Source organism: Pleurodeles waltl, chromosome 1_2 (genome assembly GCF_031143425.1).
Source record: "Pleurodeles waltl isolate 20211129_DDA chromosome 1_2, aPleWal1.hap1.20221129, whole genome shotgun sequence".
Taxonomy (NCBI): domain Eukaryota; kingdom Metazoa; phylum Chordata; class Amphibia; order Caudata; family Salamandridae; genus Pleurodeles; species Pleurodeles waltl.
In genome coordinates this window covers 658,344,475-658,370,130 of record NC_090437.1, presented here as the reverse complement: position 1 = coordinate 658,370,130, position 25,656 = coordinate 658,344,475, and positions in this window count along the sequence as shown.

Sequence of the window (25,656 nt, the reverse complement as noted above, 5' to 3'; positions counted from 1 at the left end):
GCACTAGCGGTGCGCATGCGGCTCTGGGATGTTTCTCCACAGAATCAAGAACGTGATCTGCCAAAGATTATCGAGGAGACTTATTCTAGCATTGGGGGGCCAGACCAACATAATCAAAATTTCAAGATAAATCTAATAAAGATTCTACCAAGCAAGCTCCTGAGGGTACTAAGAAACGCTGGGAAAAAAAACAACAAACACCTAAAAAAAAAGGAGACCCCCACAGAATAGATCTAATCTCAGAAATAGAGATAATATAAAAACGCCTGACAGATATCAATATACTGATACATGCCAATCTCGTTCCTTTCAGGAGTCATCGGAAAAACGCAGTGAGAGAGGTACGTGGTCAGAGCGAAGAACTGAGTATGTGAAACCGAGACAGGAATCACAATGCTCAACATAAATTTCTGTTAAAAAAAGAAGGGAAACTTCCCCAACAAAAACCACAATTCAAAAAGAAAAAAAGTGGCAGCAGTTGCACTTCGACATGCCACTCAAGAAGAGGGCTCTCTTGAAGAACAAGGAGTGGGCACTAGCGCTATTAGACAGCGCGGCAGAGGTCATAATAGTTGCCGGAATCTTCTAGAGCATCTGGAGGTGAAAGCAATTGATGACTTCCTACAAGTAGAAACTGCGTCTGTACGCCTGATAGGGTGTACAAAGTAACGCTACAGTTAGAAGGAGACATTGAGCGCACAATTGACGCAATCTTTTGGGATCACGTCGTAAATATATATGACATATTGCTGACCAAAAAGGATTGGCCACCCAAATTTGTCCATACATGTCCAAATGGGGAAGACATTATTAAACCTTCTTTCTTGCCCCTTGTTCCTGAGGAGCTCGCAGAATCCTACGCCATTGATTGGGCATTGGCGCAGGCACCCGCATTATATTGCAACCACGTAGGATGGGATAAAGATTCCCCCTATCATGTAATCCCTATTAAAAATCAACCCCAACCTCAACCCCAATATCCAATAAAATATGATGCAAAAGCACCCGTGAGGGAAATCCTCACACAACTGGAGTACCAGAGCGTAATTGAACCCTGTGTCCCACCAATGAATGATCCATTATTCCCAGTAGCTAAACCGTACCATTCATACAGAATAGTCTTAGACTACAGCCATTTAAACAGTCGTACATGCACATATGCTATACAAAATTCACATAGCACAGCACTCATGAACAACATAGTGCACAAAAAATACAAAACAACACTAGACATTTCCAATGGTTTCTTCTGCCAAAATATAGCGCCTGAGAGTAGAGACTTAACAAGTTTCAGCGCACTAGGCTCTGAGAAAAAATTCAGATGTTTACCCCAGGAGTACAAGAACAGTCCAGGGGTGTTCGCGGCTTGTGTGATTTCAATATTGCACGACATTGACCCTGAAGCATTCTCCTATGTAGATGATATCTAACTCACAGATGATGAATTACTGCAGTATTTAAGATGAGTAGCCTGCATTGTTGTGGGATTTGCCGGATTCGGCTACAAATTAAAAAAAAAAATAGCTTTCCTTAGTGTCCTTGTTAGAAATGGGGTCTTTGGTTGGCAGTCAGGTTACCCCCTGTCCAAGCAAGAACCCTCTCTCTAATCAGGCTAAGTCACACACGATCCAAATTATCCTGTGCCCACCCTCTGGTAGCTTGGCACTGAGCTGTCAGGCTTAACTTAGAAGGCAATGTATAAAGTATTTGTGCAATAAATCATGCAATAACACAGTATAGCACGACAAACATACACCACACAGTGTTTAGAAAAATATATAATATTTATCTGATAAGATGCAGGTCAAAACTGTAAAAGTGATATAAAGTGTCTTTAATCTTTTAAAGGCAATAATTGTCTCTTTCAAGCACAAAGTACCTGTTTCACGTTCAAAATCACCACAAAGAACTGCAGAGGAGGAGATGTGTGGAAAACAAGGAGGTGTGCGTCGATTTCTCGGGCCGCACACAGTGATCCGTCGTTTCGTTTTCACACAGGGACGGCTGTGCGTCGATTTCCGATGCTCGGTCATGGATCCTCTTCGGGTTTTCTGATGCCCGGGGGACGATGCGTGGATTTCTGGCGCTGACAGGACAAAGTCACAGGGGCTGCTTCGATCCGGTGGGCGTTGCATGGAAATTTCTACCGCACGGCAGGTGCTGGGTCGCGCCATCTCGTTCCGGCTAAGCTGTGTGTCGATCCAGTGGACTGTGCGTCAAATTTCCAGTCACTTCGCTGGCGCTGCGTCAATCTTCTCATTGTGAAGTTGGGCTCTGTCGTTCCGGTCCGACGTGCAGTGAAGTTTTCACCGCAATGCAGGCTGTGCCTCATTTCTGGCAGGCTGTGCGTCGATTTTTGCCGCACAAGGAGCCCTTCTTGTAGAGATGAAGTCTTTTTGGTCCTGAGACTTCAGGGACCAAGCCCTATCCAAGCCCTTGGAGAGCACTTCTCAGCACAGCCAGATAGCAGCAAGGCAGCAGGGCAACAGCAAGGCAGCAGTCCTTCACAGAAAGCAGTCAGGTGAGTCCTTTGGGCAGCCAGGCAGTTCTTCTTGGCAGGATGCAGGTTCTGGTTCAGGTTCTCTTCTCCAGGAAGTGTCTTGATGAAGTAGAGTGTCTACCTCAGACGTATCTGAGTTGGTAGGGGTAGAGGCCCTGTTTAAATACCCAAATGTGCCTTTGAAGTGGGGGAGACTTCAAAGAGTGGCTTAGAAGTGCACAAGGTCCCCTTCCAGTTCAGTCCTGTCTGCCAGGGTCCCAGAAGGGGGGGTGGCAGTCCTTTGTGTGAGGGCAGGCTACTGTCCTTTGACATGCAAGGGTCAGGCCCTCCCACCCTCCCAGCGCAGAAAGACCCATTCAAAATGCAGATGTATGGAAGTGAGGCTGAGTATCCCGTGTTTGGGGTGTGTCTGAGTGAATGCACAAGGGAGCTGTCAACTGAACCCAGCCAGATGTGGATTGTAAGGCACAGAAGGATTTAAGTGCAGAGAAATGCTCACTTTCTAAAAGTGGCATATTTTAAAATAGTAATATTAAATCCAACTTCACCAGTCAGCAGGATTTTGTATCACCATTCTGACCATACTAAATATGAACTTCCTACTCCTTTCAGATCAGCAGCTACCACTCAATCAGTTTATGAGGGTAGCCCCAATGTTAGCCTATGAAGGGAGCAGGCCTCACAGCAGTGTAAAATTGAATTTAGGAGTTTTACACTACAGGACAGGTAACTACACAGGTACATGTCCTGCCTTTTACCTACACAGCACCCTGTCCTATGGGCTACCTAGGGCACACCATAGGGGTGACTTACATGTAGAAAAAGGGGAGTTTTAGGTTTGGCAAGTACTTTTAAATGCCAAGTCGAATTGGCAGTGAAACTGCACACACAGGCCTTGCAATGGCAGGCCCGAGACAATTTGAAGGAGCTACTTAAGTGGGTGGCACAATTAGTGCTGCAGGCCCTCTAGTAGCATTTAATCTACAGGCCCTGGGCACACATAGTGCACTTTACTAGGGACTTATAAGTAAATTAAATAATCCAATTGGGTAGGATCCAATGTTATCATGTTCAAAGGAGAGAGCATATGCACTTTAGCACTGGTTAGCAGTGGTAAAATGCGCAGAGTCTTAAAACCAGCAATAACAGTATCTAAAAAGTGGAGGGAGGCAGGCAAAAAGTTAGGGGTGACCACCCTAAGGCTGTCAGGTCTAACATGTGCCCCCCCAGCTGAAGGTGGGGAGAGCTACCCAACCTCCTGGAAGCTCTCATCGCTAAGGCTGTAGTATCTGGAGAGACCATCAGCGTTGGCGTGGTCAATTCCCGGGAGATGCTCCACCGTAAAGTCCATCCCCTGTAGGGAAATGTACCACCTCAAGGGTTTAGGATTCTCACCCCTCATTTGCATGAGGCATCTGAGGGGCCTGTGGTCTGTCTGAACACAGAAGTGAGTCCCAAACAGGTATGGTCTCAGCTTCTTCAGTGCCCAGACCACAGCAAATGCTTCTCTCTCAATAGCACCCCACCTCTGTTCCTGTGGTAATAGCCTTCTGCTAATAAAGACTACTGGTTGGTCAAGGCCCTCCTCATTTAGCTGTGCTAGAACAGCCCCTATGCCATGCTCTGAAGAGTCTGTCTGCACAGTAAATTCCTGGGAGTAGTCCGTGGCCTTGAGCACGGGGGCCGTGCACATGGTTTTCTTCAGGGTATCAAAGGCTTTCTGACAAGCCTCTGTCCAATTCACTAACCTAGGTTGCTTTTTGGAAGTAAGTCCTGTTAAGGGCGTCACAATGGATCCATTGCCCTTGACAAACCTACGGTAGTATCCAGTGAGGCCTAAGAAGGCTCTTACTTCTGTCTATGTTCTAGGTGGTCGCCAGGCCTTGATAGTTTCAATCTTGACCTGGAGTGGCTGCACCTTGCCACCACCTACTAGGTATCCCAAGTACGGCACAGAACCCTGCCCAATCTGGCACTTACTAGCCTTGATGGTCAGGCCTGCCTGTTGCAGAGCCCGAAGCACCTCCTTGAGGTGGAGCAGGCGTTCCTCCCAGCTAGAACTATAGACGGCTATGTCGTCCAGGTAGACTGTGCAGAAGGCATCCTTGCTAGCTAGGACCCCGTTAACCAACAGTTGGAAGGTAGCGGGCATTTTTCAGCCCAAAGGGCATCATCCAGAACTGGTAATGGCCCTCAGGTGTGGAAAATGCAGATCTCTCTTTAGCCCCCTCAGTCAAGGTGATCTGCCAGTACTCTGATGTGAGATCAGAAGTATTGAGGAATTTGGCAGTGCCTAGTCTGTCTACGAGCTCATCAGCTCGGGGGATGGGGTGAGAGTAAGTCTGTGTGACTGAGTTGAGACAGTGGTAGTCCACACAGAACCGGAGTTCTGGCTTGGCACCGGGTGGAGCAGCCTTGTGTACTAGCACTACAGGGCTGGCCCAGGGACTGCTGGACTCCTCAATAACCCCTAGGGCCAGCATTTTGGCAACTTTCTCCTTGATGCTGGCCTTCACCTTATCTGACAACCTGTAAATGTTGTTCTTTACTGGGGGACTGTCTCCTGTGCTAATATCATAGACACACAAGTGGGTGAGTCCAGGAGTAAGGGAAAACAGGGAAGAGAACTGCTCCAACAACTTGTAGCAGTCTCCTCTCTGATTTAGAGTCAGGGAGTCAGAGAGATTGACACCCTCCCCTGACCCATCACCTTTTTGGCAGCGAGGAGGTCGGGGAGGGGTTCACTCTCCTCCTTCCATGCCCTCACCAGTCACAAGGAGCATTCTGACCTCTCAAAATGAGGCTTGAGTCGGTTACGGTGGATAACCCTTAGGGGGTATATAGGGGTCGTGAGGTCCACTAGGTAAGAGGCCTCCACCTTCTGCTCCTTGATTTCAAATGGGCCAGTCCAGCAGTCCTGGAGAGCTCTGGGCTCTACTGGCTCCAGTACCCAAACCCTGTCTCCAGGTGAAAATTCGACCAGAGTGGCCTTCTGGTCATACCACTCCTTCATCACCTCTTGACTGGCCTCAAGGTTACTTTTGGCCTGCTTCTAGAAGCGTTGGGTTTGGTTGCAGAGGGCAAGCATGTAGCGGACCACATCCTGGGGAGGTGTCTTGAGAGCTTTCTCCCAGCCCTCATTCACTATGCTTAGTGCGCCCCTGACAGGATGACCATAGAGAAGCTCAAAGGGGCTGAACCCCACCCCTTTCTGGGGGACCTCCCTATAAGCAAACAGAAGGCATGGCAGGAGTACATTCCACTTACGCCTCATGGCCTCAGGTAGGCCAGTGATCATGCCTTTGAGGGTCTTGTTGAATCTCTCAACAAGCCCATTGGATTGAGGATGATAAGGGGTGGTAAACAGGTAGGTCATCCCACACTCATCCCACATGGACTTCATGTACGCAGACATGAAGTTTGTGCCTCTGTCAGACACAGCTTCCTTAGGGAATTCCACACGGGTAATATTCCCATCAGGGCTCTGGTCACCACCGGTGCAGTCACTCTTCGCAGAGGGATTGCCTCTGGATAGTGGGTGGTATGGTCCACTAATACCAGGATAAATCTGTTGCCCAAGGCAGTTTTGGGGTCCAACATACCAATGATGTCAATGCCCACCCTTTCAAAGGGGTTGCCAACGACAGGGAGTGGGATCAGGGGGGCCTTAAGCCTTTTCCCTGTCTTCTCACTAGCCTGGCAGGTGGGGCAGGCCCTGCAGAAATTATGTGAGGCTAACCGCATTCTAGGCCAATGGAAGTGGGAGACAAGCCTGGCAAAGGTCTTGTCTTTGCCCAGATGTCCTGCCAGGGGGATGTTGTGAGCCAGACCCAGTAGGAAGGCCCGGTAACACTGGGGGACCATCAGCACACGTGCTGCCCCGATGGCCGGAGCCTCAGGCTCACTGTAAAGGAGATCATTCTCTCAGTATCTATGGTGGTCGCCAGAGGCTTCACCAGCTTGTTGGGCTATGGCCTGTTGCCTCACATCCTCAAGGGTGGGGCATTCTTTCTGCCCTGGTTAGCCCACCCTCTACTTGCCAGCCAGCAAGTTCAGGCAGGTTGCCCTGGTCAGCAATATCTTCCCCAGTTGGTTCAGGGGCCTCCTCCTCAGGGACCCTGTCCTCCACTAAGGGAATATCTGAGGAAGGTTTCCGTGCCTCTTGCCCTTCCCCTTTGCAGCCCTCTGGGCCATTGTTCCAGGCTCCAGACTCCCTTGACTCCCTTCCCGGGCAGCCATGGACCTTGTGGTCATGCAGACCCACTCAGGGAAACCTAAGATCTCCAGGTGGGATCTGAGCTCTACCTCTTTCTAGGAAGTATGCTCAAGATCATTGCCTAACAGACAATCTACAGGCATGGCAGGACTCACAGCTACTTTCAGAGTACCAGAGACCCCTCCACCCCACTCAAAGAGAACCAGAGCCACCGGTAGGTGACTCTCACGTTTGTCAGTGACTATGACCTGGTAGAATGTATTAGGGACTATCTGCTCTGCTGACACCAGCTGACTCTTGACAGTAGTCATACTGGCTCCTCTGTCACGCAGAGCCTCCACCCTTTGCCCATCAATGGTGACCCACTGCCTAATCTTGAAAGTATTGGAAGGCATATGGGCTTTTGGCACCATCTCCTTATCTCCCAGGGATACTAGGGACACCTCTATCTGCCCCCCCAAAGCTAACTGGTACTGTCTGCCCCAGTCATGGACCGCCAAGGTCAGAATGACCCCCATAATCCTTCTGTAAGGAAATCCTTCCCTGGCATGGTTACCCCCTGACTTTTTGCCTTTTGTTGATGTCAGTTATGATTGAAAGTGTGCTGGGACCCTGCTAACCAGGCCCCAGCACCAGTGTTCTTTCCCTAAACTGTACCTTTGTTCCCACAATTGGCACAGCCCTGGCACCCAATTAAGTCCCTTCTAAATGGTACCCCTGGTACCAAGGGCCGTGATGCCAGGGAAGGTCTCTAAGAGCTGCAGCGTGCTTTTATGCCACCCTGGGGACCCCTCACTCAGCACATGCACACTGCCTCACAGCTTGTGTGTGCTGGTGGGGAGAAAATGACTAAGTCAGAGTGCCATGCCCACCTCACACTGCCTGTGGCATAGGTAAGTCACCCCTCTAGCAGGCCTAACAGCCCTAAGGCAGGGTGCACTATACCATAGGTGGGGGCATATGTGCACGAGAACTATGCCCGTACAGTGTCTAAGCAAAACCTTAGACATTGTAAGTGCAGGGTAGCCATAAAGAGTATATGGTCTGGGAGTTTGTTAAACACAAATTCCACAGTTCCATAATGGCTACACTGAAATCTGGGAAGTTTGGTATCAAACTTCTCAGCACAATAAATGCACAATATGCAAGTGTGGAATTTATTGTACAATGCACCCAGAGGGCAGCTTAGAGGTGCCCCCTGAATACCAGTCCAATTCCTAGTGCTAGGCTGACCAGTTTCTGCCAGCCTGCCACAACCAGTCGAGTTTCTGGCCACATGGGGAGAGTGCCTTTGTCACTCTGTGGCCAGGAACAAAGCCTGTTCTTGGTGGAGGTGCTTCACACCTCCCCCTGCAGGAACTGTAACACCTGGCGGTGAGCCTCAAAGGCTCATGCCTTTTGTTACAGCACCCCAGGGCATCCCAGCTAGGGGAGATGCCCACCCCTCTGGCCACTGCCCCCACTTTTGGCGGCAAGGCTGGAGGAGATAATGAGAAAAACAAGGAGGAGTCACCCACCAGTCAGGACTGCCCGTAAGGTGCCCTGGGCTGTGGTGACCCCTGCCTTTAGAAATCCTCCATCTTGAGATTGGAGAATTCCCCCAATAGGATTAGGGATGTGCCCCCCCTCCCCTCAGGCAGGGGGCACAAAGAGGGTATAGCCACCCTCCAGGACAGTAGCCATTGGCTACTGCCCTCCTGACCTACACACACCCCTAAATCTAGTATTTATGGGCGACCCAGAACACAGGAAATTATATTCCTGCAACCTACACAAAGAAGAAGGACTGCTGACCTGAAAGCCCTGCAGAGACGATGGAGTCGACAACTGACTTGGCCCCAGCCCTACCGGTCTGTCTCCAGGCTCAAAAAACCTGCACAGTGACATATCCGACAGGGACCAGCGACCTCTGAAGCCTCAGGTGACTGCCCTGAACGAAGGACCAAGAAACTCCAGAGAACAGCGGCACTGTTCACCAACAGCAACATTTTTGCAACTTTGAAGCAACTTTTAAAGAACTCACTCTTCCTGCCGGAAGCGTGAGACTTCACACTCTGCACCCGACGCCCCCAGCTCGAGCTCCAGAGAACCAACACTGCAGAGAGGACTCCCAGGTGACTGTGACCTTGTGAGTAACCTGAGATGACCCCCCCTCACCCCCACAGTGACGCATGCAGAGAGGATCCAGAGGCTCCCCCTGACCGTGACTGCCTGGAACAAAGAACCCAATGCCTGGACCAAGCACTGCACCGCAGCCCCCAGGACAAAAAGGAACCGAACTCCTGTGCAGGAGTGACCATCAGGTGACCCTCTGCCTAGCCCAGTCGGTGGCTGGCCCTAGAATCCCCCCTGTGCCCTGCCTGCACCGCTAGAGTGACCCCCGGGTCCCTCCATTGATTTCTATTGAAAACCCGATGCCTGCTAAGCAGACTGCACCGGGTTGCCCCTGTGCTGCTGAGGGTGTGTTTTGTGTGCCTGTTTGTGTCCCCCCCAGTGCTCTACAAAACCCCCCTGGTCTGCCCTCTAAAGATGCTGGTACTTACCTGTTGGCGGACTGGAACCGGAGCACCCCTATTCTCCATAGGCACCTATGTGCTTTGGGCCCTCCTTTGACCTCTGCAGCTGACCGTCCCTGTGTTGCTGGTGCGGTGACTTTGGGGTTGCTTTGAACCCCCAACAGTGGTATGCCTATGCCCAGGAAACTGAACTTGTAAGTGCTTTACTTATCTCAGAAACTTAACCTCACTTACCTCCCCCAGGAACTGTTGAGTTTTGCACTGTGTCCACTTTTAAAATAGCTTATTGCCATTTTAACCTATACTGTGTGTGTTACTGCTCTAATTCAGAGTTCCTTACTTACCTATGTGAAGTACCTTGCAATTTATGTATTTACTTAAAATCTTGAATCTGGTGGTTCTAAATTAAATTAAGAAAAGTTATGTTTCTATATAAAAACTATTGGCCTGGAGGTAAGTATTTGTGTGTGTGTTTCTCATTTATTGCCTGTGTGTACAACAAATGCTTAACACTACCCACTTATAAGCCTACTGCTCGACCACACTACCACAAAATAGAGCATTAGAATGATCTAGTTTTGCCACAATCAACCTCTAAGGGATACCCTTGGACTCTGTGCACAATATCTCTCACTTTGAGATAGTATATACAGAGCCAACTTCCTACACCTTCGTAATCATGTACTTTGCTGCCCCGCAAACATCCATTCAGTGCCTTATTGGAGAAATCAAAACAGTCTACCCAAGTCTGTGTGGAAAGTTTGGTGCTGTCCCTAAACCTCAGAGGCTTTTTTCCAGGGGTCAGCCCAAACTTGGCCAGTAAAGTGGGTGCATAGACATTCTGATCATGTGGATCTAGTGTAAGGAGTGTGTCCCTCCCCACTGCTGGTACATAAAACCACTAGGCCGCCCCCCATTGCTCTTCAGAGGTCCCATGAGCCCTTAGTGCAACTTCATAGGCAGCCAACCACTTATTAATGTCATCTCCCACCACATGACTTGGCACCATATTTTTGGGTATATGAACCTTTTTCTCCCCAAAAAGTCCTGCATGTATGCTGCCACCATCACTGCTGGACTCAGACTGTGTTGCCTTAATCTCCAGCTCCTTGAGACTTAGTTAATGAGCCAACAAAAGTTTCTTTTCAGCCAAGGCTCTCTCAGTTGCAGCCTCAGCTCTCTCAGCTTCAATTTGCATAGCTGCACTTTCAGCTTCAGCCTGTTTGGCCTCTCTTTCTGCCCTCCTCTCCTCCTGTTGGGCTTCAATTTTTAACCTTGCCATTTGCAATTGGAATTCTCTCTCCTCTCTCCTTTCCTCTGCGGTCAGGCCATAATCAGCGACACTGCTCCCTGGTTTGGCAAGGGGCACAATTGCAGTGGTAACATCCTCTACCAATGGCAAAAAATCCTCTGAGGGGCCATCCTCTGGACCCTCCTCCTCAACATCCTCCTCTGATTGGGCTTCTGCCCAGGCCCTCAGCACCATTTGGAATTCCTCCTTCCTGGAGGCACCTTGAGTGGGTACTCCCATATCCCTGCAGAACACTTTCAGCTGTTTAACAGTGTAGGTCTCCAGCATGGCCAGATCAAAATCTTCATCTCCTGCTTGAGACCCAGCCAGAGAGATGTTGAATGAAGATTTTAGTTTAAAAAAAATGTCAGGAAAAAACGAAATTTCAGAAAAAGATAAAAAAATCAAGTTGACCTTCAAATGTGGGTAGATAGTGAACACTTAGCTATTGTATTTCACTGCACAAATACAAGTGCTATCCCACCTCTGCCACCAATGTTAGAAATTGGGTCTTTGGTTGGCAGTCAGGTTACCCCCTGTCCAAGCAAGGACCCTCTCTCTCTAGTCAGGATAAGTCACACACAAGCCAAATTATCCTGTACCCACTCTCTGGTAGCTTGGCACTGAGCAGTCAGGCTTAACTTAGAAGGCAATGTGTAAAGTATGTGTGCAATAAATCATGCAATAACACAGCATAGCATCACAAAAATACACCACACAGTGTTTAGAGAAATATATAATATTTATCTGATAAGATGCAGGTCAAAACAATTACAATGCAATAAGTATATGTTGAGGTATCACTGTAAGAGTGATATAAAGTGTCTTAAGTCTTTTAAAAGCAATAATTGTCTCTTTCAAGCACAAAGTACCTGGTTCGCATTCAAAATCTCCGCAAAGAACCACAGAGGAGGAGATGTGTGGAAAACAAGGAGGTGTGCGTTGATTTCTCAGGCCACACACAGCGATGCGTCTTTTAGTTTTCACGCAGGGACGACTGTGTGGCGATTTCCAGTGCTCAGTCTTGGATCCTCTTCAGGTTGCGGGGTTTTCGGATGCCCCGGGGACAATGCATGGATTTCTGGCACTGACAGGACAAAGTCACAGGCGCTGCGTCGATCCGGTGGGATTTGCTTGGAAATTTCTACTGCACGGCAGGCGCTGCGTCGATTCCTCTCTGGAAGTCGGGCTGCGTCGTTTCGGCTCGGCTGTGTGTCAATTCAGTGGGCCGTGCGTCGAATTGCCGGTCGCTACGCTGGCACTGCGTTGATCTTCCCTTTGCGAAGTTGGGCTGCGTCGTTCCAGCGTGCGGTGAATTTTTCACTGCTATGCAGGCTGTGCGTCATTTCTGGCAGGATGTGCGTCGATTTTCGCCGCACAAGGAGTCCTTCTTGTAAAGATGAAGTCTTTTTGGTCCTGAGACTTCAGGGAAGCCCTTGGAGAGCACTTTTCAGCACAGCCTGAGAGCAGCTAGGTAGCAGGGCTACAGCAAGGCAGCAGTCCTTCACAGAAAGCAGTAAGGTGAGTCCTTTGGGCAGCCAGGCAGTTCTTCTTGGCAGGATGCAGGTTCCAGTTCAGGTTCTCTTCTGCAGGAAGTTTCTTGATGAAGTAGAGTGTCTACCTCAGAAGTGTCTGAGTTGGTAGGGGAATGGCCCTGTTTAAATACCCAAATGTACCTTTGAGGTGGGGGAGACTTCAAAGAGTGGCTTAGAAGTGCACCAGGTCCCCTTTCAGTTCAATCCTGTCTGCCAGGGTCCCAGTAGGGGGTGTGGCAGTCCTTTGTGTGAGGGCAGGCTACTGTCCTTTGACACGCAAGGGTCAGGCCCTCCACCCTCCCAGCCCAGGAACACCCATTCAAAATGCAGATGTATGCAAGTGAGGCTGAGTATCCTGTGTTTGGGTTGTGTCTGAGTGAATGCACAAGAGAGCTGTCAACTGAACCCATCCAGACGTGGATTGTAAGGCACAGAAGGATTTAAGTGCAGAGAAATGCTCACTTTCTAAAAGTGGCATTTCTAAAATAGTAATATTAAATCCAACTTCACCAGTCAGCAGAATTTTGTATCGCCATTCTGGCCATACTAAATATGACCCACCTACTCCTTTCAGATCAGCAGCTACCACTCAATCAGTATATGAGGGTAGCCCCAATGTTAGCCTATGAAGAGAGCAGGCCTCACAGCAATGTAAAAATAATTTTACACTACCAGGACAGGTAACTACACAGGTACACGTCCTGCCTTTTACCTACACAGCACCCTGCCCTATGGGTTACCTAGGGCACACCTTAGGGGTGACTTATATATAGAAAAAGGGGAGTTTCAGGTTTGGAAAGTACTTTTAAATGCCAAGTCGAATTGGCAGTGAAACTGCACACACAGGCCTTGCACTGGCAGGCCTGAGACAAGCTGATGGAGCTACTTAAGTGGGTGGCACAATCAGTGCTGCAGGCCCACTAGTAGCATTTAATCTACAGGCCCTGGACACATATAGTGCACTTTACTAGGGACTTATAAGTAAATTAAATAATCCAATTGGGTATGATCCAATGTTATCATGTTTAAAGGGAGAGAGCATATGCACTTTAGCACTGGTTAGCAGTGGTAAAGTGCGCAGAGTCTTAAAACCAGCAAAAACAGTATCTAAAAAGTGGAAAGAGGCAGGCAAAAAGTTAGGGGTGACCACCCTGAGGCTGTCAGGCCTGTTCTGTTTCTGGGATACGAGATCAAGTGAAGAAAAAAGCCTAGCGCCACAATTCTTGGAAAAATGCGCACAATTACAACCTCCAAATACAATTTAAAAACTCCAATCCCTGTTTTCTAAATTTTGGTAGAACTTACATTTCCGATTATGTGTCACACATAAAACCTTTATATGACTTGATACGCTTGACTTTTCAAATAAATTGTGGACAGTCGAACCCACATGCATTCTCAGAGCTTTTCAAACAGACATGCTTGCAGTACAACACCTACACACAAGGGACAACAAAACACATTTGGTCATCAGTAATTGCTGGTGCCATTGGTTTCACCTATGTAACTTTTAACAAAGTGAGACAGTCCCGATTGTATACAAATCACATTTGCATTCAGCAGCAGAACAATGCTTTGCTCCCACTGAGAAACTTCTCACTGCTGTTCAGATGGCCGTCATTAAAGAAAGACCTCTAGCCCAAGGCAAACGCATTATTGTCGTCTCTCCAATCCCAGCTCTTGAGGCTGTTACCAAAGCCAGTGTTCCAAACGCTAAAGCATTACACCCACGTTGGATTCAATGGGCCACGTCTTTGACAGCCACTGATGTAGACTATATTTTTGACCCAAAATTACAAACTCAAGAATTTTTGCAATATGAACTAGAATACCCAGTTCCAGCAAATACACTGCCTATTGATCAGTACCAAAGAGTCATGTAAACTGATGGCTCAGCACAAACTGCAATTGGCACAAAACATCAATACTCCGCTGCTTGCGCAGTCGTAAGCTGCTATATGGAGGATAATACATTTTGTCCCCAGAATACGTTTACGCAAACCCTAGAGGATTGCACAGCACAATTGGCAGAGCTAAAGGCTCTGGTGATGGCACTGGGACATACGGATCCTGCACAGTTAACACTGATTGTTTGTGATTCATATTACTGTGTCCAGTCCTTCAATGAATACCGGCATTACTGGCGCCAGAATGGGTTCAGAGATTCTAAAGGCAACACCATTAAACACAGACTTCTGTGGGGAAAAGTAGCAGATCTAAAGGAAACGCTACCAAACGTCCATGTTGTACATACACTTGGACACCCGCACGTTGAAATACACGTTGCTGGAAATACTCTGGCTGATGAAGCTGCGAAATCAGCTGTAGCTATGGCTACTGTTGCTGCAGTAACCCACTCAGGAGCGAAACCGGACGAAGACATATGGGCTGCTGTGAAAGACAAGGCTGAAGGCACTCCCTATCCAAAAGCATTTTCTGCTAAATATTCCTACCGAATGGGAGTTTTCCTAGACACTGAAGTAAAGATACTAAGCGTGGGGGTTAGAGTAATTCCCAACAAAGACCTAAGATCACAGTTGATTAAAGCAGTTCATGAGGGGGTAGCATCTGCCCATGCTGGTGTGGCAGCTACAATATAATTGTTGCAAGCAAGTTATTGGTGGCCAGGTCTATACAAACAGGCCAAACAGTATGTCCTTTGTTGTGACATCTGCCAACAAATTAAGTATCCACCGCCAAATGCCCACCACAGACACCCCTCCTAATATCCAACAAACCATTACAATGTGTGTACTTGGACCATTGTTGTCCCCTAACACCAGATAGTGCATGCAAATATATTTTAGTCGCTGTTGACTCCTGCTCCAGATTTCTATGGGTGTATCCACAATGCTCAGCTGACGCTCTGACTGTTATTAAAGATTTGCAAGTCTTTATCGGTACATCTGCAGTTGCGGCTTTCCAATCAGACCAGGGCCCTGCTTTCACCTCAAGGGCATTCAGGGACGCCACGGCTTAGTTAGGGGTCCAACTCCAAATAGTGTTGTGGAGAGACAAAACCGTGATTTAGAGCAGTCCTTAACAGCCAGAGTCTTAGGTATGGATCGTAGTTGGCTTAATCACCTGTATGGAGTCCAAAGAGCACTTAACAATCTGCCTAGAAGGTCCCTGGGGGATCGTACTTCATATGAGTGCCTGTTCGGAACTTGAATGTATGTTCCAGATCTCGATGGTCCTGGCGTGGAGGTGGCAGAAACGCCCTTTGACATAAATTAACGTGTCACTCTCTTGCAGGAATTACAACAGTTCCATGACGACAATGCTTCTGCCAGTTCTGCCTCCTCAGAATTAAGGATGTACCAATAACACCTACCGGCTGGATTCCTAAAATTGGGGATCTAGTACTTGAAAAGGTTGCTATGAAAAAGGAGTTTGGTCCTTCTTATTCTGCACTGGTCCCAGTCTTGGGAATACACGGTATCAGAATTATCATTCTACCACCGTTGGCTGGTGCTAAAGAAAACCACTTTGTATCTATCAACAATGTCAAGTTACAGCATGTGACCGATTCTGCACAGCAGACCAAGAGGAACAGCCAGAAGTTCCCGAATCCCTCTCACTACTGGTCAAGACGTCCCTCTACAAGTTTTAAGCAGCGATGCTCACACCTCTCCGAGCTTGGGGAGTGTGGACAATAATCTTGAATTAGTTCCTCTGACATCTGTTCCAACAAATAATACAGAAATAACTGATTGATTTGACACAACTTCTATACAGACGGATGGTGTCATTTATTCTAAACCACTGCGGGAGACCCCTACCGGTTCTCCTCCTACAAATATGGCTCCAGCTTTTTCAGGAACTGCTTCTGGATACTGGCTTTCTTTGACTGTTCTTGCTTTTCTCCTTTGGATTGGTTTTGTCATAACATTTTTATTATTACATGGTCATTTTCTTCCTGAGAGATCAACAGTTGAACTGGAGGATGAGGTCCTAAAACCCCATTTCTCTTCTCATAAGGTCCACAGAGATTTGTCTTTTGTGAACATTTGCGCTATACCAATTCCTGATGGGATTGTTTAGGATAAAGTAACATTTGATATATACGGCCCGACAGAGGTCATTCAAATACCATATGTGTTTAAACTGTCAATGAACAATGTAATAATACCCGGAGTTGTTTCTGATGACTGGGATGTGAAAACAGCTGAGTCTATGATGACTGAATTGCAGTATTTATCAATCTAAAGAGCATTATTGTGATATGTTTTGCTATAATTATTATGGGCACCATTTAATTCACAGAGCAAGTACCCCAGGACTGTTTTTAATTACACACATTGGGAACATTGTCCAAGTCCACCACAGGGAAGTTATAAAACATATTCTGAAAAGTTTGCATATTTTTCTGGGCACAATGTTAAAAATGTTGAGTCATATTTTTTAAATTGCCATCAATTGAAATTGTACATATATTATTGACAGATACGAAATTCTTTTAAATTTTTTTTTATAAAGATATGTTTTTTGTTTTTGTGGAGAGAAAATGCATACAAAATACCAAATACAAACAAAAACCAAAATACGCACATAAAACAACGTAAATTAAATCAATATCATGACAACAATTATTGTAATCATAATTAAATTGTAGTCTTGGGATGACTGAAACATGACCAAGGGCCTATGCAGTTCAGGATCAAAAGCTATACGCACACAATAAACGTGAGGATAATCATCAACTAGGTGGTGTTTGGGAGACAATGTCGTATCGTGACCCGAACTCACTGGACACTTGTGTTGGGGGGGCTAGGTGGACCCAGGCCATCAGGTGCCCCCCCCCCATATCCGCACTCCAGTGAGGGGGCCCACTCCGTGGCCGGTCCGGCACTCTACAAGCTCCCCCACATCCCCCATATCTTGTTGTATTTGCTAGGGCATCCTCTGGCCTCATACATAGGTTTTTCACATACCGCACACCAATCAACACCCCGCCTCCATTTGGTCAATGTGGGGGCCACTCCCACCTTCCAATCTGACATAATATCCCTTTTTGCCACCAGGCATGTCACTCCTAAAAAGATACGATCCGCTCTTCCTAGTCCCAACTCCCCCATTGCCCCCAAAAGGAGGGGGAGGGGGGGTCATTTCCACCTCTGCCTGTAGGACCCGCAAAATCTCCCCAGTAATCGCCCTCCAGTAAGTCGTTATTACGGGGCATGCCCAGACTATGTGGAAAAAGTCAGCGTCTGGGCTGGAGCATCAAGGACAATCGGCTGTCTGCCGCAGGCCAGCCTTGAAGAGTCTTTCAGGGGTGAGGTATGCTACGTGGAGGTAGAGCGTCTGGAGTACACGAAATCGGGATGTCATGGACAAGGTCCTAGGGGCCATCAACACATCTCTCAAGTCTGCCTCCTCAATGGGGCCCACCCAACCCTCCCATCTCTGGCAAAGACTATCAAGGGAGGGAGTGGTATTGGAGAGCAGGGAGCGGTAAAGCTGGGAGATTCCACCCTTGCCCAGGCCTCCCATCAAGATCTTGGCCTCCATGGGGCTGCAGTCAGGGACGCTGTCCCCAGGACGGACGTGTACCAGAAGTGCATGTCTGAGCTGTAAGTACTTGTGGAATTGGGTTTTATTTAGAGAGTAGCTTTCTTGGATTTCCTCAAAGGACCGTATGTATGACTCTCCCCAGATGTCACCTAGAGTGGATATTCCAATGTTGTCCCACTTCCGGAACTCTTCCAATGTTGAGACCTCTCGCAGATAACTGCCCCGCCATAGCGGGGTCTGCCGGGTGAGGCGTTCCCACGAACCTGTCACCCTCTGGGCTATGCTCCAACCCAGTGTCACTACCCTCGTAACTTCCGGAGTATCTTGGGGAATCCGACCCCCATAAAGGACATCAAAGACTCTGGAGTAGCCAAATGTCTGCAGCTCGCGCCTATAAGCAGGGTCCGCCCAACCTCCCCCCAACCAGTAATTGATCACTACAGGTGGGTTGCAAGGTAATAGAGATAAATGTTAGACATGCCCAGCCCTCCGTCAAAGGTGTCTCTCTGGCAAGTGGTGAGGGCCAATTTGGGGTGGGAGCCGTGCCACAAAAACCAACGTGCTACTGTTTCCATTTCAGTGAACCACTTCCGGGCGATCAGGTACGGAACATTTTGCAGGAGGTATACGAATCTGGGGATTATAATCATTTTGTAGAGAGCTATTCTGCCCAGTAAATTGAGAGGTAAGTTCCTCCATTTTTGAAGGTCTTCTTTGACTCTTTTGGTGAGTGGCGAGAAATGTAATTCCCAAGCTAGCTCAGGTAACAAGGCTATGTGTATACCTAGATATTTAAAATTATTTCAGCGGATCGGAATGTTTCGTTGCCAGTCAATACACTCTCTAGATGGGTGTAGGGGGACCAGGAGGGACTTTCCAGGGTTTAGAGATAGACCTGAGGCCTGGGAGAAGAGGTCCAAGAGCTGCAGGATCCGCGGGCCACTTGTGGCTGGATTTGAGAAGTAAATGAGAACATCGTCAGCGTATAGTGCCACTCTGTCCTCAGGACCATCTGGCCACATCCAACCTTCTATTAGGGGGTCCTCTCTCAGCAATTTCGCCAGGGTTTCCATCACAAGTGCAAACAGCAACGGGGATAGAGGGCATCCCTGACGTGTACCGCAGCGTATGGGAAACGGATCCGAGACCACCCCGTTCACTTGGACATGTGCCGTCGGGTTAGAGTAGAGTAATTTTACAAGGCCCCGGAACTTCGGCCCAATCCCATTGCTTTGGAGGACTTGTTCCAAGTAGGACCAGTCTACGGTGTCAAAGGCCTTTTCGAAGTCTAGGAAAAGAAGAGCTAGGGGCGACCGGGACACATTCAGCCACCTAATGCAGTGTCTGGTACTGCGTGAGGGCATAAACCTGCATTGATCTGAGTGTACCAGTGCGGGAAGCACAGGTTTCAACCTGGTGGCAAGTACGGTTGACAGCACCTTGATTTCAGTATTCAAACAGGAGATGGGTTGGTATGCTGAGCAGTTATGTGACGGGGGTTGGGTCTTGGGGATTACTACAATAGTGGCCTGATCGATCCCGGAGGGAAAGTGGCCCTCCCTCTCAGCCTCTTCGTACATTTTGAGGAGGTGGGGGCTCAGGATGTCTTTACAGCGGTGATAGAGTTCCGTTGGGACACCGTCCGGGCCAGGGGTTTTGCCTGATGAAAGGCTTGCTATTGCTCCTGCTATCTCCGCAAGAGACAGTTCTGCATCCAGAATCTCCTTAGTTGCAAGTGAGATCCTGGGAAGCACAATGTCTTTCAGAAGAGGGAATTCTTTTTCAGCAGGAAGTCTGGGGTGCTCGGCATATAGCCGTGTGTAATAGGAAGCGAAGCATTGGGCGATGTCACATTGGGATCTGGCGAGTGCCCCGGACTCGTCAAGGACCTCCGGGACGACCCTGTCAGCTAGGGGCTGTGTGGCCAACCAATGCAGGAGTTTTCCATTCCTGTCCCCCCAGCCGTATATCCGGGCTGCCTTCGCTCTCCAAATGTGTTTTGCAGACTCGAGGGCCAGATGTCTGATCTCCTCTCTAACCTTGGTAATTTGTCTTCATGTAGAGGCTGATGTATCTCTTGGGCCATGACGCTCAAGTTGGAGTGCCCTGGCCTCTAGAGTTGTCATCTGTTCGTCTCGGGCACGTTCCCGGATGTGAACAAGATGTTTGGCATGACCCCGAAGGGTAGCCTAGCAAGCTGCCCAGAGTATACCCGGGGACTGCACTGATCCCAAGTTGTGTTCAAAATATTGGGTGAGATGGTCTCTGACTTCTTGGGTGTATTCGGCTTCCTGCAGGTGCCACGCATTTAGGCGCCATATCGGACGTCGGGTCAGGTCTGCATCACCCAGTCTGATTCGCACTGGTGAGTGGTCGGAGACCCCCGAGGTAATATCTCTACACCGGTGACCTTAGAGACATCCTGTGCAGGCATAAATACAAGGTCTATTCTAGCGTGTGACTGGTGGGCTGCCGATGTGTGCTTATTGCCGCGTTCTTGGATGCCAGGTTCTCCACGCCTCGCACAGTCCAAGGCTCTCTGCCCATGCATGCAAGCTAGATGCTCGTGTGGTTCGTGAGACCGATACCGTCCCGGAGACGTCTAATGTGGGGTCCAGGACAGAGTTAAAGTCTCCTCCCAATAGGGTGGAACCCTGGGGGAGATCCACCAGAGCTCGGCGGAGCACTAGCAGAAAATTGTCAAATCCAGCTGGGGGGAGCATAGGCGCATACAAAATTACACTGCAATCTGTGAAGTGTTCTGGACACCATCACAAACCTCTCCCCTCGTAGAGGTGACGACCATTGGTAGCGAGCGATGGAGAAGAATGGTCACCCCTCTTGACCCTCGCACAAAGCCAGAATGGTAGACCTTATCATATCCCCCTCGCGCCAGCATGGGGCAAATGATGCCAAGCAGGTGGGTCTCCTGCAGTAAGACCACTGATGGAGCATATCTACGGAGCGTACTGAACACTGCGGACCTCCTAATTTTGTCCAGTAGGCCATTCACGTTCCACGATAGTACATATGTCAGTGTCGGCCACCTATCCATTGTGTCGGTGCAGTATGACATTGGGAGCCTGTCAAGGGGCCCAAGGACGGTCATCCCAACCAAATAAAGGAAATGTGAACGTAATCAAGGAAAAGGAAACTTATTAAAATGACAGTACTAAATCCTATTGCTAACTTCACACCCCCCAATTCCCCCCCACCCCATACTTCTACCCTGGAAGCATCTGTCACCCAACTACCCAAACAAGATAACGCAGCCAAGTGGGCTGTCACTAAGGTGAAGTGATGGACCCCTCCATACAAACGGGTTGTTGAACCATTAAACAGTATAAAACAAGTTTAGTGAGCCAGATGGCGAGTGGCATAGCCACTGACTTCTGCTGGAGTGTTTTGATTTATGCATGTTGGCGTCCCACGGAGCCAGACGTCTTCCGTAGAGTCTCTCTAGTCCACACGTTTGGTGTTATCCGAGTACAGGGGACGGGCTCAAGTCGATTTTCGCCGCACAAGGAGTCCTTCTTGTAAAGATGAAGTCTTTTTGGTCCTGAGACTTCAGGGAAGCCCTTGGAGAGCACTTTTCAGCACAGCCTGAGAGCAGCTAGGTAGCAGGGCTACAGCAAGGCAGCAGTCCTTCACAGAAAGCAGTAAGGTGAGTCCTTTGGGCAGCCAGGCAGTTCTTCTTGGCAGGATGCAGGTTCCAGTTCAGGTTCTCTTCTGCAGGAAGTTTCTTGATGAAGTAGAGTGTCTACCTCAGAAGTGTCTGAGTTGGTAGGGGAATGGCCCTGTTTAAATACCCAAATGTACCTTTGAGGTGGGGGAGACTTCAAAGAGTGGCTTAGAAGTGCACCAGGTCCCCTTTCAGTTCAATCCTGTCTGCCAGGGTCCCAGTAGGGGGTGTGGCAGTCCTTTGTGTGAGGGCAGGCTACTGTCCTTTGACACGCAAGGGTCAGGCCCTCCACCCTCCCAGCCCAGGAACACCCATTCAAAATGCAGATGTATGCAAGTGAGGCTGAGTATCCTGTGTTTGGGTTGTGTCTGAGTGAATGCACAAGAGAGCTGTCAACTGAACCCATCCAGACGTGGATTGTAAGGCACAGAAGGATTTAAGTGCAGAGAAATGCTCACTTTCTAAAAGTGGCATTTCTAAAATAGTAATATTAAATCCAACTTCACCAGTCAGCAGGATTTTGTATCGCCATTCTGGCCATACTAAATATGACCCACCTACTCCTTTCAGATCAGCAGCTACCACTCAATCAGTATATGAGGGTAGCCCCAATGTTAGCCTATGAAGAGAGCAGGCCTCACAGCAATGTAAAAATAATTTTACACTACCAGGACAGGTAACTACACAGGTACACGTCCTGCCTTTTACCTACACAGCACCCTGCCCTATGGGTTACCTAGGGCACACCTTAGGGGTGACTTATATATAGAAAAAGGGGAGTTTCAGGTTTGGAAAGTACTTTTAAATGCCAAGTCGAATTGGCAGTGAAACTGCACACACAGGCCTTGCACTGGCAGGCCTGAGACAAGCTGATGGAGCTACTTAAGTGGGTGGCACAATCAGTGCTGCAGGCCCACTAGTAGCATTTAATCTACAGGCCCTGGACACATATAGTGCACTTTACTAGGGACTTATAAGTAAATTAAATAATCCAATTGGGTATGATCCAATGTTATCATGTTTAAAGGGAGAGAGCATATGCACCTTAGCACTGGTTAGCAGTGGTAAAGTGCGCAGAGTCTTAAAACCAGCAAAAACAGTATCTAAAAAGTGGAAAGAGGCAGGCAAAAAGTTAGGGGTGACCACCCTGAGGCTGTCAGGCCTGTTCTGTTTCTGGGATACGAGATCAAGTGAAGAAAAAAGCCTAGCGCCACAATTCTTGGAAAAATGCGCACAATTACAACCTCCAAATACAATTTAAAAACTCCAATCCCTGTTTTCTAAATTTTGGTAGAACTTACATTTCCGATTATGTGCCACACATAAAACCTTTATATGACTTGATACGCTTGACTTTTCAAATAAATTGTGGACAGTCGAACCCACATGCATTCTCAGAGCTTTTCAAACAGACATGCTTGCAGTACAACACCTACACACAAGGGACAACAAAACACATTTGGTCATCAGTAATTGCTGGTGCCATTGGTTTCACCTATGTAACTTTTAACAAAGTGAGACAGTCCCGATTGTATACAAATCACATTTGCATTCAGCAGCAGAACAATGCTTTGCTCCCACTGAGAAACTTCTCACTGCTGTTCAGATGGCCGTCATTAAAGAAAGACCTCTAGCCCAAGGCAAACGCATTATTGTCGTCTCTCCAATCCCAGCTCTTGAGGCTGTTACCAAAGCCAGTGTTCCAAACGCTAAAGCATTACACCCACGTTGGATTCAATGGGCCACGTCTTTGACAGCCACTGATGTAGACTATATTTTTGACCCAAAATTACAAACTCAAGAATTTTTGCAATATGAACTAGAATACCCAGTTCCAGCAAATACACTGCCTATTGATCAGTACCAAAGAGTCATGTAAACTGATGGCTCAGCACAAACTGCAATTGGCACAAAACATCAATACTCCGCTGCTTGCGCAGTCGTAAGCTGCTATATGGAGGATAATACATTTTGTCCCCAGAATACGTTTACGCAAACCCTAGAGGATTGCACAGCACAATTGGCAGAGCTAAAGGCTCTAGTGATGGCACTGGGACATACGAATCCTGCACAGTTAACACTGATTGTTTGTGATTCATATTACTGTGTCCAGTCCTTCAATGAATACCGGCATTACTGGCGCCAGAATGGGTTCAGAGATTCTAAAGGCAACACCATTAAACACAGACTTCTGTGGGGAAAAGTAGCAGATCTAAAGGAAACGCTACCAAACGTCCATGTTGTACATACACTTGGACACCCGCACGTTGAAATACACGTTGCTGGAAATACTCTGGCTGATGAAGCTGCGAAATCAGCTGTAGCTATGGCTACTGTTGCTGCAGTAACCCACTCAGGAGCGAAACCGGACGAAGACATATGGGCTGCTGTGAAAGACAAGGCTGAAGGCACTCCCTATCCAAAAGCATTTTCTGCTAAATATTCCTACCGAATGGGAGTTTTCCTAGACACTGAAGTAAAGATACTAAGCGTGGGGGTTAGAGTAATTCCCAACAAAGACCTAAGATCACAGTTGATTAAAGCAGTTCATGAGGGGGTAGCATCTGCCCATGCTGGTGTGGCAGCTACAATATAATTGTTGCAAGCAAGTTATTGGTGGCCAGGTCTATACAAACAGGCCAAACAGTATGTCCTTTGTTGTGACATCTGCCAACAAATTAAGTATCCACCGCCAAATGCCCACCACAGACACCCCTCCTAATATCCAACAAACCATTACAATGTGTGTACTTGGACCATTGTTGTCCCCTAACACCAGATAGTGCATGCAAATATATTTTAGTCGCTGTTGACTCCTGCTCCAGATTTCTATGGGTGTATCCACAATGCTCAGCTGACGCTCTGACTGTTATTAAAGATTTGCAAGTCTTTATCGGTACATCTGCAGTTGCGGCTTTCCAATCAGACCAGGGCCCTGCTTTCACCTCAAGGGCATTCAGGGACGCCACGGCTTAGTTAGGGGTCCAACTCCAAATAGTGTTGTGGAGAGACAAAACCGTGATTTAGAGCAGTCCTTAACAGCCAGAGTCTTAGGTATGGATCGTAGTTGGCTTAATCACCTGTATGGAGTCCAAAGAGCACTTAACAATCTGCCTAGAAGGTCCCTGGGGATCGTACTTCATATGAGTGCCTGTTCGGAACTTGAATGTATGTTCCAGATCTCAATGGTCCTGGCGTGGAGGTGGCAGAAACGCCCTTTGACATAAATTAACGTGTCACTCTCTTGCAGGAATTACAACAGTTCCATGACGACAATGCTTCTGCCAGTTCTGCCTCCTCAGAATTAAGGATGTACCAATAACACCTACCGGCTGCATTCCTAATATTGGGGATCTAGTACTTGAAAAGGTTGCTATGAAAAAGGAGTTTGGTCCTTCTTATTCTGCACTGGTCCCAGTCTTGGGAATACACGGTATCAGAATTGTCATTCTACCACCGTTGGCTGGTGCTAAAGAAAACCACTTTGTATCTATCAACAATGTCAAGTTACAGCATGTGACCGATTCTGCACAGCAGACCAAGAGGAACAGCCAGAAGTTCCCGAATCCCTCTCACTACTGGTCAAGACGTCCCTCTACAAGTTTTAAGCAGCGATGCTCACACCTCTCCGAGCTTGGGGAGTGTGGACAATAATCTTGAATTAGTTCCTCTGACATCTGTTCCAACAAATAATACAGAAATAACTGATTGATTTGACACAACTTCTATACAGACGGATGGTGTCATTTATTCTAAACCACTGCGGGAGACCCCTACCGGTTCTCCTCCTACAAATATGGCTCCAGCTTTTTCAGGAACTGCTTCTGGATACTGGCTTTCTTTGACTGTTCTTGCTTTTCTCCTTTGGATTGGTTTTGTCATAACATTTTTATTATTACATGGTCATTTTCTTCCTGAGAGATCAACAGTTGAACTGGAGGATGAGGTCCTAAAACCCCATTTCTCTTCTCATAAGGTCCACAGAGATTTGTCTTTTGTGAACATTTGCGCTATACCAATTCCTGATGGGATTGTTTAGGATAAAGTAACATTTGATATATACGGCCCGACAGAGGTCATTCAAATACCATATGTGTTTAAACTGTCAATGAACAATGTAATAATACCCGGAGTTGTTTCTGATGACTGGGATGTGAAAACAGCTGAGTCTATGATGACTGAATTGCAGTATTTATCAATCTAAAGAGCATTATTGTGATATGTTTTGCTATAATTATTATGGGCACCATTTAATTCACAGAGCAAGTACCCCAGGACTGTTTTTAATTACACACATTGGGAACATTGTCCGAGTCCACCACAGGGAAGTTATAAAACATATTCTGAAAAGTTTGCATATTTTTCTGGGCACAATGTTAAAAATGTTGAGTCATATTTTTTA